The sequence below is a fragment of the Manis pentadactyla genome, chromosome 7, assembly GCF_030020395.1.
Source record: "Manis pentadactyla isolate mManPen7 chromosome 7, mManPen7.hap1, whole genome shotgun sequence".
NCBI lineage: Eukaryota > Metazoa > Chordata > Mammalia > Pholidota > Manidae > Manis > Manis pentadactyla.
Window position 1 is genome coordinate 104884321 of NC_080025.1, and position 14478 is coordinate 104898798.

The 14478-nt window shown below is 37.9% G+C and overlaps 1 protein-coding gene and 1 long non-coding RNA gene across 4 annotated transcripts in view; one reads left to right on the forward strand and one right to left on the reverse strand.

Annotated features, from left to right (window-relative positions):
• Nucleotides 1-14478, reverse strand: part of PDE1C (phosphodiesterase 1C) — a 479464-nt gene that overhangs the window by 334845 nt on the left and 130141 nt on the right. The window lies entirely within an intron of this gene.
• On the forward strand, nt 2275-13850 carry LOC118918492 (uncharacterized). The gene is made up of 3 exons (XR_005027159.2): nt 2275-2365; nt 5025-5148; nt 7802-13850. It is a non-coding gene; the product is annotated as an uncharacterized LOC118918492 (long non-coding RNA).

Below are 14478 nucleotides of genomic sequence, written 5' to 3' on the forward strand. Positions count from 1 at the left end.
AAAGGAAAATAAATAAATCTGGTTTTCCTTCATGTTCTCCTGACCTCATTTTGGTATCTTCATCTAATACTGCTTGAACTCATTCATGGCTTTACTATTATCCTTCAATCACACAAACAAAATTCTCTGTTCCCCAAAGACGACTCATCAGAATCCTAAACTTTCCAAACACCCGGGAATCATCAGGGAATCTCTGTACTGAAGAGTGTGTGTCCCCCTCAAGTGGCGATGACACCCCTCCTGGGTGTTCCCACAGTTTCAGGTGCTCATGTCAAGCATCTGGAGGCCCTCCCACTCTACCTCCCACCTCCAAAATGATGTTTCCTACACTGTCTCCCACTTGTTTAGACAATTTTCCTCCTCCTCTTCCTCACACTTCATCTTCCTTCCTCTTTGTCTTTTTACATTTTTTTCTTCTAAAGCTTATTATATGAATTAAATAAGTAAGCCAGCTTCATTCTTAACAATTGTTTGGCCAATGTCCCCAACACATTTTATTGAATTAGCCATCCTTTACCCACCAATTTAAAAAGGCTGCTTTAAAATTAAAACCACAATGAGATATCACCTCACACCAGTAAGGATCACCACCATCCAAAAGACATACAACAACAAATGTTGGCAAGGTTGTGGAGAAAGGGGAACCCTCCTACACCGCTGGTGGGAATGTAAATTAGTTCAACCATTGTGGAAAAAAATATGGAGGTTCCTCAAAAAGCTCAAAATAGAAATACCATTTGACCCAGGAATTCTACTTCTAGGAATTTACCCTAAGAATGCAGCAACCCAGTTTGAATAAGACATATGAACCCCTATGTTTATTGCAGCACTGTTTACAATAGCCAAGAAATGGAAGCAACCTAAGTGTCCATCAGTAGATGAATGGATAAAGAAGATGTGGTACATATACACAATGGAATATTATTCAGCCATAAGAAGAAAACAAATTCTACCATTTTCAACAACATGGATGGAGCTAGAGGGTATTATGCTCAGTGAAATAAGCCAGGCAGAGAAAGACAAACACCAAATGATTTCACTCAGCTGTAGAGTATAAGAACAAAGAAAAAACTGAAGGAACAAAACAGCAGCAGAATCACAGAATCCAACAATGGACTAACAGTTACCAAAGGGAAAGGGACTGGGGAGGATGGGTGGGAAGGGAGGGATAAGGTGGAGGGGGAAAAAGGGGGCAATACAATTAGCATGTATAATGTGGAGGGGAGGGGCACGGGGAGGGCTGTGCAACACAGAGAAGACAGGTAGTAACTCTATAGCATCTTACTATGCTAATGGACAGTGACTGTAATGGGGTTTGTGGGGGGGACTTGGTGATGGGAGGAGTCTAGTAAACATAATGTTCCTCATGTAACTGTAGATTAATGATACCAAAATTTAAAAATTTTAACAAGGCTGCTTTATTACATGTAAAACTCATATACATTTAGGTTCATTTCTGGACTTTCCATTCTGTTTTCTTACCTATACTTGCATCTATACAGCATTTTAATCACTATAGCTTCATAATACATTTTTCCCATAGTGAAAATCCTCCCTCACTACTATTCTTTAGTTATTCTAAAAATAACTGTCTTTCTACTTCTACTTTTATAAGAGATTTACTTAAAAATGGATATTGTCCACATTACACTGAAAAATCAAGAGGGCAGCTTTCATGTTAAGTGCTCTTACCATCATAAAATAACTTAGGAAAAACAGGGAAAAAGAAATGGATATTGGCCTTTTTAAATCAATATAGTTAGTAATGTTATGAATTTCTACTACTGCCCTATCCTTGCATTTCTGCCATAGACTTAAGTTGGTTATGAGGGTTAGATTCAATATGATAATGCTCTTAGAACTTTTGCATGTTTGTTCAGAAATGACATTGGCCAGTAGTCGTCTGAAGGATAATCTCTAATAAAAATTATAACAAAGATTTGCACATTGAGCTCCCCATATCTTCTAAACTCTATGAAGCTAAATAGTCCTAATGAGGAAAGATAAGCCAAAGAAGCCAGTGAGTCTAGGCCATCTGTCAAATGGTCAGTCACCAACAATGTGATAACTTAAATCACTACAAGAGACAATTATAAATGTAGGAGCCTTCAGCCTGTTTCCCCATTCCTTTGCCCCGTGAACTTCCGCCTTGTCCTCAGTGCACTGAGGAGACAATGGATGAAAGCTGCGTGGGCAGATTCTGAAGAGAACAGTCATCAGAGAGAAAACTACACTTCCCAGAAGGCTTTGCACAGTGGAAGGATGTGGCTTGTCTGAAGCCCATCATGCAAAGCTGGACATGACTAAGGGACACAGAAAGTGGAAACAAATGGTACGGACATGAAAGGTCTGCTCAAGTAAAAGGGTAAGGAAATCTCAGGAGATTATAGTATTAAAAAGAGAGAGAATGATGGATTTTTAAATGAACTTCCTCAGACCAAGCCCTTAAAATCCCTGAAGTACTAGAGAAGCGTGAGTCAACAGTTTGCTCCTTAAATATTCCTCTGCTTTGAAACTTAAAGGTGGTATTTTGGAAACATCGTTTTAGTCAACCCATTCCTCCTTTTATTTCTGCACCTAGATCTGCTATGGGGTGCTCATGTGCTACTCAGTTGGGGAAGATGTGATATACTTCTCTTCTACTAGCACAGAGCTGTACCTACCTCATTGCCAAAGGACACTCCTAATGTGCTCAGCAAACCCCATAAGATAGCAAGTGTATTACCTGCTATTCTCAGAGGATGGGAGGAGCATGTCCTTGCTGCTTTGATCAAAGCTGATGCATCATAATAATCAAGAAGCAGGCAGGGGTTTGTCAGATTTATTCCAAGTAAACACCTTAATGACCTCCCCAAATGGCAGGGGGCTGCTCAGAATAGGCGCATGCATATGCAAAACAGCAAAAGAGTAGGTGCCAGAATTTTTCTGCTACCTGTACTTTCCTCTCCCAATTCCACTACCTGGGGTGAGAGGGATGATGAGCTGTTGGAAACATAGAAGGTGCAGTAACCTTGGAAAGCTGGGAGCTGAGGGAGTGGGGAACAAGAGAATGAGAGGAAGTCATAACAAGAGAGGTAGGTCTGACAGCCCTCTCAGTCACATTCCCTATTAGGTGATGAGTCCTCTTTCACTATTGCTTGGGACTACAAAACTATAGAATTATAAAACCTGTACCCCTTATAACCATATAAGTATTTCTTCCCAGAGCTTCAGTCACATTTCTGGACAAGTTCAACAACAGCACCCAAAAGCCCATTTCAAGGCAATAAACTAAGCATTAAAATGGAGTGCTGGCACTCCTCAGTTCACTGCGACTTCCTGGACCATATGGGAAAAAGCATTCTTATTTGCAAGTTATTACTCAACTATGCAAGTGAAAATCTCTGCTCTTCTGCTCCTGGAAGCAGGCAGAAGCAAAATGTACAAATCAAAATCCTCACTTGGAATGCATCTGGAAGCCCATCAGAGGGAAACCATCCTTGAAATTTCTCTTTTAACATGATCAACTTTTCTTTCTATCTAATTCCTCAGAGAGATTTTCTTTGAAAGGTCAAGAGAAAAATATTGCTCTCAAGCAGTTTGACTAAGTAGGCTTTCCAAACTGCTTGAGAGCTATTTGTGACCAAGAGCTATTTGACCAAACTCCACTAATAATACTAACAACTACAAGAAAATTATTGCATATGTGAATGGCACTTAATAGTTCATATGGTGACATCACATGATTCCTTTTGGGTCTCAGGACCTATGAGTGGAGGTTTATTACACTCTTTTTTATAGGTAGTAAAACTGACACCAATAGCAGTTGAGAGACTTACTCAAAATTATTATCAGAGCTATAACTGGAACCTAAGCCTTCGAATTCCAGTATAGCTCTTTCACCAATTTGTGTCTTAAAAGTCCTTTCAAACTTAGGGTAATTGGTCAGTTTACCACCTGTGTGGGCACACACATGCACACATATACAAATGTGTGTACCAGGATCTACACTGATGTCCTCTCTTTCATTCTTAATATTGGTCATTTATCTTCTTTCTTATTTTCTTGATCAGTCTATCATATTTCTTATGACAGGTTGTAGTCAAGAGCATTCAAAAATCCACTGTTCACCTTTTACTCCTAAGTGACTAAAGAAATTCTGGAATAGAGTGAGTTATTGAGAAATAAATTGGTATCATGCTTTTAATTTGGAGGGTAGGATGTTTTAGTGAACTCATTAACCAATAGCATTAAAGCTATTCCCCTTCTGCTCCCATGAAGGAGCTGTGCTCTGTGTCCCAGAGCCTGGGAAGTCATATGAGTATTTTGGAAGTAAGGGGTAGGGAGGAGGGAGTGCAGGGTTGCACAGTATTACCATGGTCAAGTCTACAATTGGTGGCGGGGGCCAGGGGGATCCTCTGGACATCACCACTGACAAGTACAGAAGCACAGCCTGACAGACATGAAGGACCAGGTCTCAAATGGAGCATCTAGCAACAGAGGGAAAGATGCCAATTATGGTGACCAACATGGACTTAAGGTCAGTTCCATTTCCCAAGACACACATAACTGGTGAGGTCCTTGCATGATTCTGTAGCGAAGAAAGAGCATTGCAATAAAAATTAGTGACAGAATTCTCCCCCAACCAGAACTAGTGGAGCTTAAAATAAAATTAGAAATATTATTTAGAAAATAATTTAGAAAAATAAGACATGACATGATTTGCACCTCTAGGTCAAAGCATTCTGCAGTTGCTCTACACTATTTGTGATACTATGGTGGTATGACTGACTTCTAAGCCTACCCAGAACTCCCTCTAGAAGGACTCCTCCAGGATGGGGAGTAGTACCAAATGCCAAGCCAGACAATTTGTGAGAGGGTATGCAAGGCATGGGGACTTGGGAGCTGAAAGGTACCAGCTTCAATAGCAAGCTGAAAGTGAGTTTTTATTTTATTCTCTCTCCTTCCCGCACTGAATCCCTTCCTTTCACATCAATCATGGACGGATATACATGGACAACCTCTCTTTATACTAAAATTCTAAGTCTAAAAAAAGTTCAAGAGGATTCTCAGGAAAGTGGAAGAAATAAAGGGGGACTGCAAACACTTGATCTGCTAAGCCAAAATTAACAGCTGGAAACATACAGAATGACACTGAAAAGCCGCAGGGTAAGTCAAAGCCTTCAATGCAACTCCAGACTTGCCTCATCTAAGGCTTCTATTGAGAGCTGCCAGAGGGTTTTCAGGAAAGTAGTAGCTTAATGGGAAATGCTCCAGTGTCTGTAACAGCCTAAAACTGACCCTCCCATTAGTAAGAGGGAACTTCTCCTGCTTGACTGCCTTAAGATGGGCCATTGGTTCTTTTCTGCCATCAGACTCAAACTGCTCTTTCTGGGTCTCAAGTCTGTTGACATTTCAACTGGAACTACACCATTGACTCTCCAGGGTTATCAGCTTGCCAACTACAGATCGTGGGACTTGCCAGCTTCCATAACAGCATGAACCACTTCCTTATAATAAATCTCTTTCTAGCCATACACATATCCTAGTGGTTCTGTATCACTGGAGACCCCTAACTGACACAGGGATTAATGTGGAAGACCAATTTAAGACCTTTTCAGAATGCAAAGAAAAACACTGAGGAGTACTTTAATATAATAAAAGCTCCTAAAGAAAGAGCAAAACCAATGAAACAAGAGTAATAATCAAAGACTAATAGAAGAAAACTTTTCTAAGTTTATCAGCAAATGCTAGGATTGTCTACCAGGAAAACTCAAGAGAACCAGTAAGAATTCAGATAGAAAAGTAAAAAAATATATTACAAAAAATAATAACTTTCCTACACACAAACAATAATCAAAATAATATACAGTGGAAGGTAGGGGTCCTCTAATAGCAATAATAAATATAAGATGCCTATAAATAAGCATAACAAGAACCATATCCAAAAACAATGATAAAATCTTGAAGAACATAGAAGAGGACTAGAATAAGTAGAGACCACACCAATTCCTGGACTGAAAGATTCAGTACTGTAAAGATGTAAGTTATCCCCAAAATAATATACACATTCAATGACATTTCAATAGGATTTAAGGGATACATGTCAAAGATACTTTAAGTTTTTCCTGGATGTTTAAATGTATACATTGATTAAGATGTTTCTAAGAAAAAGAAAAAATAGACAGTAAAGAAAGGAAACTTACCCAACCAGATACTAATACATATATTTTAAAACTATAGTAAATAGAACAATGTGATAACGCAGGAAAAATAGGCAGATTAATGAATTAGAATTGGAAGTCAAAAAAGAACTGGAAAAACCTTCAGAGTTTAGCATATGAAAAGGGCTACATTTAACATTCATGAAGATAGAATTTCAAGAGTTGGTATTGTGCTACCTATGTAGAAATTCGGCAAAAAAAGTAATTTGTGCCTGTCTTAAGCAAGACACCAAAATAAACATGATTGCATTAAAAATACAAATAAAAAAATGGAGCTATGTGAATGCTAAACTAGTCTAAAGAAATGTTTATAGGATATGGAAGTGGATTATTCATTTAGAAATTTTATTTAGAATATTAATTTTTCTAAATCTGAAAAAGTGAAAAATTAAGAAATTTGACTTTGTAAGAATTCATATATGTCAACGCACAAATAAACTTGAAACAACATAGGTGGAAGAAATTGCAACATTATGACATACAAATGTTCTACTGTCAGAATTTCTACAATCAGTAAGAAATATATATTATCAGGAGACACTTATAAGAAGAAATTCAAGTGGTCTATAATATTATAAAAATGTTCAGCTTCATTAGTTATGTTAGTAGTGATTTATCAAAAGAAGAAAAATCAGTGCTAATGAGCTCACTCTTGCTTTTCAATTGCCTACAGTTAACCAGTTTTCCTCAGATTCAAATCTTTATGCATTTACTCTCTTCAAGTCACTCCACATTAACCTGAAATAACACAAAAAACAATCTTGTACTAGTATAACTTCTTTATTGCTTTCATTCAAAGACCCTAAATTGTTTTAATAGGCTCATATATTTTTTTCTTCTTCTGAGTTGAGACAGAAATAATCTTTCCGATGACTGTTAGCTCAGCTCAGGATTAAAATAGAGCACACATTGTTCCAATATAATTAGGCCTTAAGTTCTTTTATATGGTACTTAACAAAGTTAGAGAATTACAAAATTGTGATTCTGAGCTTCCAAGATTTTTCTTCACTGTTACCTAGAAACAACATACCTCATGCAGTAATAATGGAAGCATAGTTCCAACACACAAGTCCAAAAACCAAGCCAATTGCTTACTTAATTAACTTTTTTTATAGATTTCTCTTTCTGGTTGTTGTTTTTTATTTTCAGAAAATAGTACCAAACAGGAAAATCAGAGCCAAAGGAACAGTGCCTCATATTTAAACAATTCTCTCTCTCTCACTAGAGAAGCTACCTACATTCCCAGGGAAAAATACCATAGATTTTGAGAACTAACCCATAGAAAAAAGAACACTTCTGCACTATAAAATGTAGAAGGTAAGTAACTAAGACAAGGAAAATACATTACAAACTTGGTCAAAATATGAATATTAATTAAGGATTTCTTCCTCTCCACCCTTTTTTTCCTCCCTTCCCTGAGGTATATGCTGCAAAAAATACAAGTCTAGGAGTCAGGGTGATCAGCTAGTACTGTTTCTGTACGGCCAATGTTTATATGTGTATCTTCAGCATAATGAGACCCCTTGTTCCTCAACTGCAAAGTGATCTCCACAGTCTTTCGCTTGCTGTTTATGGCCAAAGCCCTTCTGTCCCTCCAGCAGGTAAGCAGACTCCTTTGTACCACTCTCTTCCTCAACCAAGTCTGGTGCAGAAGATCATGAAGTACTTAAAGAGCATCAGCATGTGCATCATATTGAGAAAAAGGAAAGAAGCAAAGACCCTGAAAAATTATAGCTTTTCTCACCTTACTACCTCCCTACTGAGTAATGACAGAAGTACAGAGCATCTCCTGAGCTCACTCAGGCCTGCCCAGTCCCCATTATAATAATAACAGTAATAAACGCTATTATTATTGCTACTTTTGCTGTTTTGGGTATTTTGTGTTCTAAGCCCTGTTTCACATTCTTTGTCTTTTGATGGATGAGATGGTCAGGATAAAACTATGTGAATCAAGATTCCGTCCACATTCCACCCACAAGGTGCCAGAATTTTCCGACAGGTTTCTTGATGGTTTCGGGCAATCAGATTTGGCAACATGGGAATGAGTGGAAACGAGACAAAAGAAGTCCCAAAGAAGAGCAGAGAAAAAACTGCAATAGGAACAGGGTGAGGAAAGAAAAAAAGGCAAAAAAGAGCGGCAAGGACTTCTATTCTTCACTCTGATGACAGAGAACTTCTAAATTGCAAAACTCATTAGGACTTGCTCCTAAGTAAAACCATTCAATGGACTCTCAGGGACCTCAATTCAGAGACCTAAAGTCTTAAGAAAAACCAAAAAAAAGGGTTCATAGCAAATTAAGAGCCTGGAGTATTGCTTCCCTACATGCCAATCTAGAAGGAACACTAAAAGATCAAGGAAAATGTGATACAATGGAGAAAATCGCATTTACCAGAACTCCTCTCAGAGCAAGTCCTGCAGATTGTTGGAAAGAATACTTTGAAAAAAGTCTTGGGGTACCAATGGTGAGAAGGGAGACCTCTCAAGGGACACTTTGAAGGAAGTACAGATAGCCCTCTATGGTCAACCCTGCTAACTTATCCTAATTCATTCACCCATTTTTGCTTCCTCTGTGCCCAGAAGTGTCTGGCACATCATAAATACCCAGTAAATATTTATTGAAAGAATGAACTGGTTAAAAATAGTTCCTTGCTACTCTTCCCTTGGACTTTTAATCTTATCAAAGGACTCTTTCTAGTAAAAATGCTCATTTAGTTACAAAGAGGGAAAGGCCAAAACAAGCAGATAGCGTAACGGCAAGGCCCAAGTTGCTCAAGTGTGGATCCATGTTGAGGTAACGTTAACTCAGTTCTTTGCTCCCAGGATAAATCTATACTGTATCATTCACAGTATATACAAATATTGAATCATTATGTTGTACACCGGAAACAAATACGATGTCACAGTCAATTATATCTCAATTTTAAAAGATCTCTACTGTATTGTAATTAAACAGAGGAAGTTTCTGAGTTTAACAGAATCTAAAATGCCTGCCTCCTTTTCCAAAAAGTTGCCTTCATATGAAAAGGCATGTGGAGTTCACTTGTTTAATTGCAAGTGGTTTGGTATTGTTTATTTATTTCCTTAATAGAAAAGAAGGATGCAATTATACCTGGGAGGCTTCCTTTTTAAACCCCATATTTAGAAAGTGTTGTATTTTCTTTATGTGGTTCACCCTTACTCTCAGAGTCATGTATTCATTCATTCATTCATTCATTTTATTCCTGTAGAATGGGGCATGAGAATATCATGGTATTTTTATAAAATAGAGGTCTGATTCAATAAAGACCTTACAAAATACTAAATATAAGAGATACTGTGAAGGCAAGTTTGCTTCCAGAAACCAGTTTTCATGCTGCAAGAAAAGATGCAAAGCAAGCAATCCACTTCAATCTAAAAATAGATGAAGATTCACCTCCAGCCCCAGCAAATTCCATTTCCACTCTCCACTAGTTAGGACGTCAGCAGTACCTGGTTCTTCCAGGGCTGTGCAGTTGCAGCACCCCTTCAGCCCTACAATATTAGAATTCTACAATATTAGAATGAACCAACCAACCAACTTAAAGGGAAGGAAGAGAGATAATCTACATTTAATGTCCGTTTTTCTGGACAACGCTATCAAATTAATCCCTATTGTATGCTTTGCTTGGATGCCACCATTATGAAAAAGCAATATGGAGACTGTCCGGAAAAAAGCTGATTAGTGGCCACAGTTAAATAAATATTCTAAAATTGAATGATCACCAGGTGAAGGCTGGATGCATTGCTAGCAGATCCTCTGTCCCCTGGAAAAGCAGCAGAAGAGGATATGAGCAAGGCTATTAATCATCAGAACAATGAAAGAAGCAATAATCATTTTCCACTTCAGTATTTGTTATCCAGTTCACTCAACCTATTATTCATGTTTGGTCTACATCAGTTTTGAAAGAGTGCTTCCTCTCTGGAAACAGTATAACAGAGAACACATTAGGGAAAAAAGACATGTCTGTCCATTCAGCTCACAATCGCCTGCTCCTACCCTCCACTCTCTGCCACCATCCCAGCATGTACAGGGAAATGGTTATTTACAGTAAAATAAGAGGCTTCAGCAGTCCATAAGTGTCTATGTCTCTGACTGGACAAGGATATTCTACTGTAACTTAAATACTTTTATGTAATTATAATTTAAAACACCTTTTATGTCAAGATCTTCAAGCTCTTCCATGATTACTTATGAATTGAGCCCATTCATTTTGTATTTCACAACTTCCTATGAGAGTTTAGAATAGCCATTTGTTAAATATCTCTGGCAACATGAAAAGATACAAAGATATATTACAGAACAAAGAAAGGCAGCCAGGGATAATATAAATAGCACTGGATTGTGAATCAGGAGTTCTAGGGTCAAATTCTCATTTTGTAATCTTTTTGAACATATTGTGTATGTTCAGTGAGAGCATTATGGAGCCAAATTCTTATTTTATTAAAAAACTAATTCACCATATTATATAACAGTAATCTAGTCTCTTTTCTTATCTGAAAATGAGGATAATTCAATAACATACAGGTTCATTGTGAAAAATTAAAGGGGATAACAACTGTGAAAGGCATATTCCAGTATAAGGTACTATTGTTAATAATATCAGTAGATAATTGAATCAACAGATGGTCCAAACTTCTTATCTGAACCAATGTTCTCTCACCAAACCTTCATCCAAGACACTGACAAGTTGGAATTTTTCACTATCTGAATTTAATACACTTTCCTTCCTTCATCTTCTAGTTGATGAAGATGTTAACAGCTGGGAAATGCAGAATATTGGACAGACCAAGACAAGAGAGAAAATGATATGGCCAGAGATTAGCACTCCCAGACCACCTAAGAGTTGACTTTCATAGGCATAAATGACTAGGCACAAATTAAATACTAAGTAATTAAAAGTCATACTACAAATGTACATACAATGAGAATATATCAACTGAGAAATAACTTACAGTAAGAATTTCTAAATGTTGACCCATAAATTGTTTTTGTTATTTTTTCTTTTATAATTGAAATATAGTTGATATACAATATACATGTATATATATACAGTGATTCAACAAATACATATATATACACATGTATTTCTACACAAATATATATATATTTGGGTTTTATTCAACCATCAAATGATTAAATTCATACATAGACATTAGTGGTCCTGAGTCTGAAAATGTCTGGAGGATAATCAAGAGCAGTGGTGTCCAGTAGAACTTTCTGCAATGATGGAAATGTCCAATAGAGTACCTACTCTATTGGTACAATAATTTGCACTGTCCAATAGAGTACCTACTGGCCACACATAGCTATTGAGCACTTGAAATCTGCCTGTGCAAATGAGGAACTGAATTTGTAATTTTATTTAATTAAATATTTCATTTTACTATAAAAATATACTCAAGATACAACCCCACGGTTGGTTTACCAGAAGCCATTCAGCCATGCTTCAGGAAGAGACCCCTGTATACTGGCAGAATTCAAGAAGAGACAGTAATCATTCTTTGGACATGCTTTAGAGAGATTCCTCCAAATTCAGATTCTGCAATATTGGAATGAACCAACCAACCAACTTAAAGGGAAGGAAGAGAGATAATCTACATTTAATCAATTGGGCCAGTAAGCAGACTCATGAATTATCATAGTAACTTTGTTTGCCAGATCTGTAAAAGTGCTGACATATTCAGATGTTTCTGCTTCTTAACAGAAGCCAATTTTTTTTTAAGGTAAAAGTGTGGCCATTGCATTAGGGAGGATGAACCAGTCTTTGTCTCAAGAATGAATCCTGATTGGTCTAAACCAATTACGGCAATTCATGATTTAGACACAAACCTATGATTTAATTCTAGTCAAGGATACATGAAGAGTGGCCAGTTGGGGAAGGAAGGGTAAGGGTGCGGTTGCTTTTGAAAATGATTTCCTCAATCCAAAGAAAGACCCAGAAAAGATGCCTCATCTTCCTCTGGAACTTGTCTTCTATTTTAATGTGATGCCTGGAACTTCAGCAACCATATTAGAAATATGAGGAAAGCTCCTTTAAGGACTAACCCATCCTGCTGAGGGTGACAGAGTAGAAAGATGGAAAGAACCTGAGCTTTTGATGACAATATTGAGCCTATGAAGCAACCAATCCTGGAGAAATCCTACTACTATGCTTCCATTTACAAAAAATAACATAAATATTCTTCTGATTATTTTGGTAGCTGTGGGTTGGATTTTCTGCTAATTGCACCAAAAGCATTTTGACGCAGCCACCATACCAGGTACATACTTAATCATTGCACAGCATCCAAAGAAAATTTCATTAATTGCAGTTTGCAAGGAGAAATCTGAGGCTCAAGAGAGATGAAGGGGCAAAGATCACTTGACTAATAAATGGCAATGTCAAGATTGAAACTCAGGTGTGTCTGATGCCAAAACCCATACACCTCTCTTCTAGCACCTGCCTCTCAGGATTGTAGGCCCCAGTGAGCATGTGAACTAGCAGGCAAGTCTTAAGGTGGCCTGGCTCCTGCACTCAGCTGCATTACTTTTCACATCATTTGTAGATTCTCACATGTAGAATGAAGCAATCCGCTTAGATGATCTCACCCAACTATGATTATAAATGGAAAACAATTAGAACTGTGATTCATTTCAATTTTTATTCAAAAGCATTCCCTTCACACTTTTCCTGACAGCTGAGAAAGCAGGCATTGAAGCCAGAAACTCCACCTCCCATCAGACATTCTGCAGGTTCCTCCCTGACATATGTGATGCTCTGAGCTGGCTATGCAGGGTGTAATTGTGGCTGTTACAGTGGCTAAATGCACCCTCCTGCCCTCTTCCCTTACCAACCAACAAAGCACCTCAGCACCCTGACTGCCACAAAGACAGAGTGATTTTGAAAAGCCTAGGTGCCTCACCACTTCACCCAAGAGTGATGATGTGCATTCATGAATAATGGAGGCAGTGAGTGTATTTTTCAGTTATTAGCCAACTCCAAGGTGTGCTACTTCACAGAATGATTATATGCTAATAGGTTCATTTGCTTTCTTTGTTTTGATTCCTCAGGATGGACTCTTTCTCTTATCTATGGAATAAAAATTTGCAAGGCTCTTCATTTAGTTGTCAGGGAGATAGATTTTAAGGCTATGATTTATGTCTGACATTGAGGTTCAAATCTATTTAGGGACTTTGAAAGCATTTAAGTGGGGAAGCATAAAGAAGAGGGTACTCCAAATAGTATTATGCAGATGTTTTCCTGGGAAGTGGAGCTTAATCCCATCCCCCTTGAGTGCAGACTGGCTTAATGACTATCTTGCCTGAGGGTTTCAGCCCCAGCCAAGTTCACTATGGATTCAGTGAGACAGAGAAATGACAACGGAATGTTATTGGGGCAAAAGGGTTTATACCCAGATTTATTCTCATGGTGGCAGGTTGAGCACTAGAATCACTCTGCATCCAGTAGTCCACAGGTACTTAATCCACCTCCATCTCTGCTTCTGCCCAGAGCACTGGGCAGAGCTCTTTATATAGTGACTCGGTCAGTAATAGCTTATTGCCTATGGGTGTGGAAGCATTAGCCTAGAGTAGGCCAGTTACATTATCAAGTAGTTTAGGGTCAGGTGAGGACCCTGGCCATAGGAACTTCTATTTTCCCAGTGACTGGTATGCAATGAATGAAAGTATGGAAAGAAGAAAAGAGTGACTTTATAGTAGAGAAATTTGGTGAACACTACCTTAAACAAGTAAGCCAATCTGTCATAATGAATGATATCTGTGGACATTATTACCCCTTGATAAGAAGAGAACTTCACTTCTGTGGTCTTCTCTCAAGAACACACAACCCCAGACTACTCCTAAGAAAAACAGTAAACAAACCCAAATTGAAGGGCAAGTTATACCATATTTGACCAGTACAGCTCACAACTATCAAGGTCACCCAAAACAGACACTGAGAACTGTTACAGACCAGAGGAGACTTAGGGAGATGTGAAAACCCAGGGCAATGCACTAGCCTGGATGGGATCCCAGAGCAGAAAAAGTATATTAGTGGAAAAAATTGGCAAAATCCAAACAAAATTGGCAAAATCTAGTTAATTTTATTAACTAGAATTCAGTTAATAGCATATGCCAATGTTAGTTTCATAGTTTTGACAAAAGTACCATAGAAATGTAAGATGTTAACATAAGGGGAAACTGGGTGAAGGGTATATGGAGACACTATGCATCATCTTTGCAACTTTTCCATCAATCTAAAATTATTCCCAAATAAA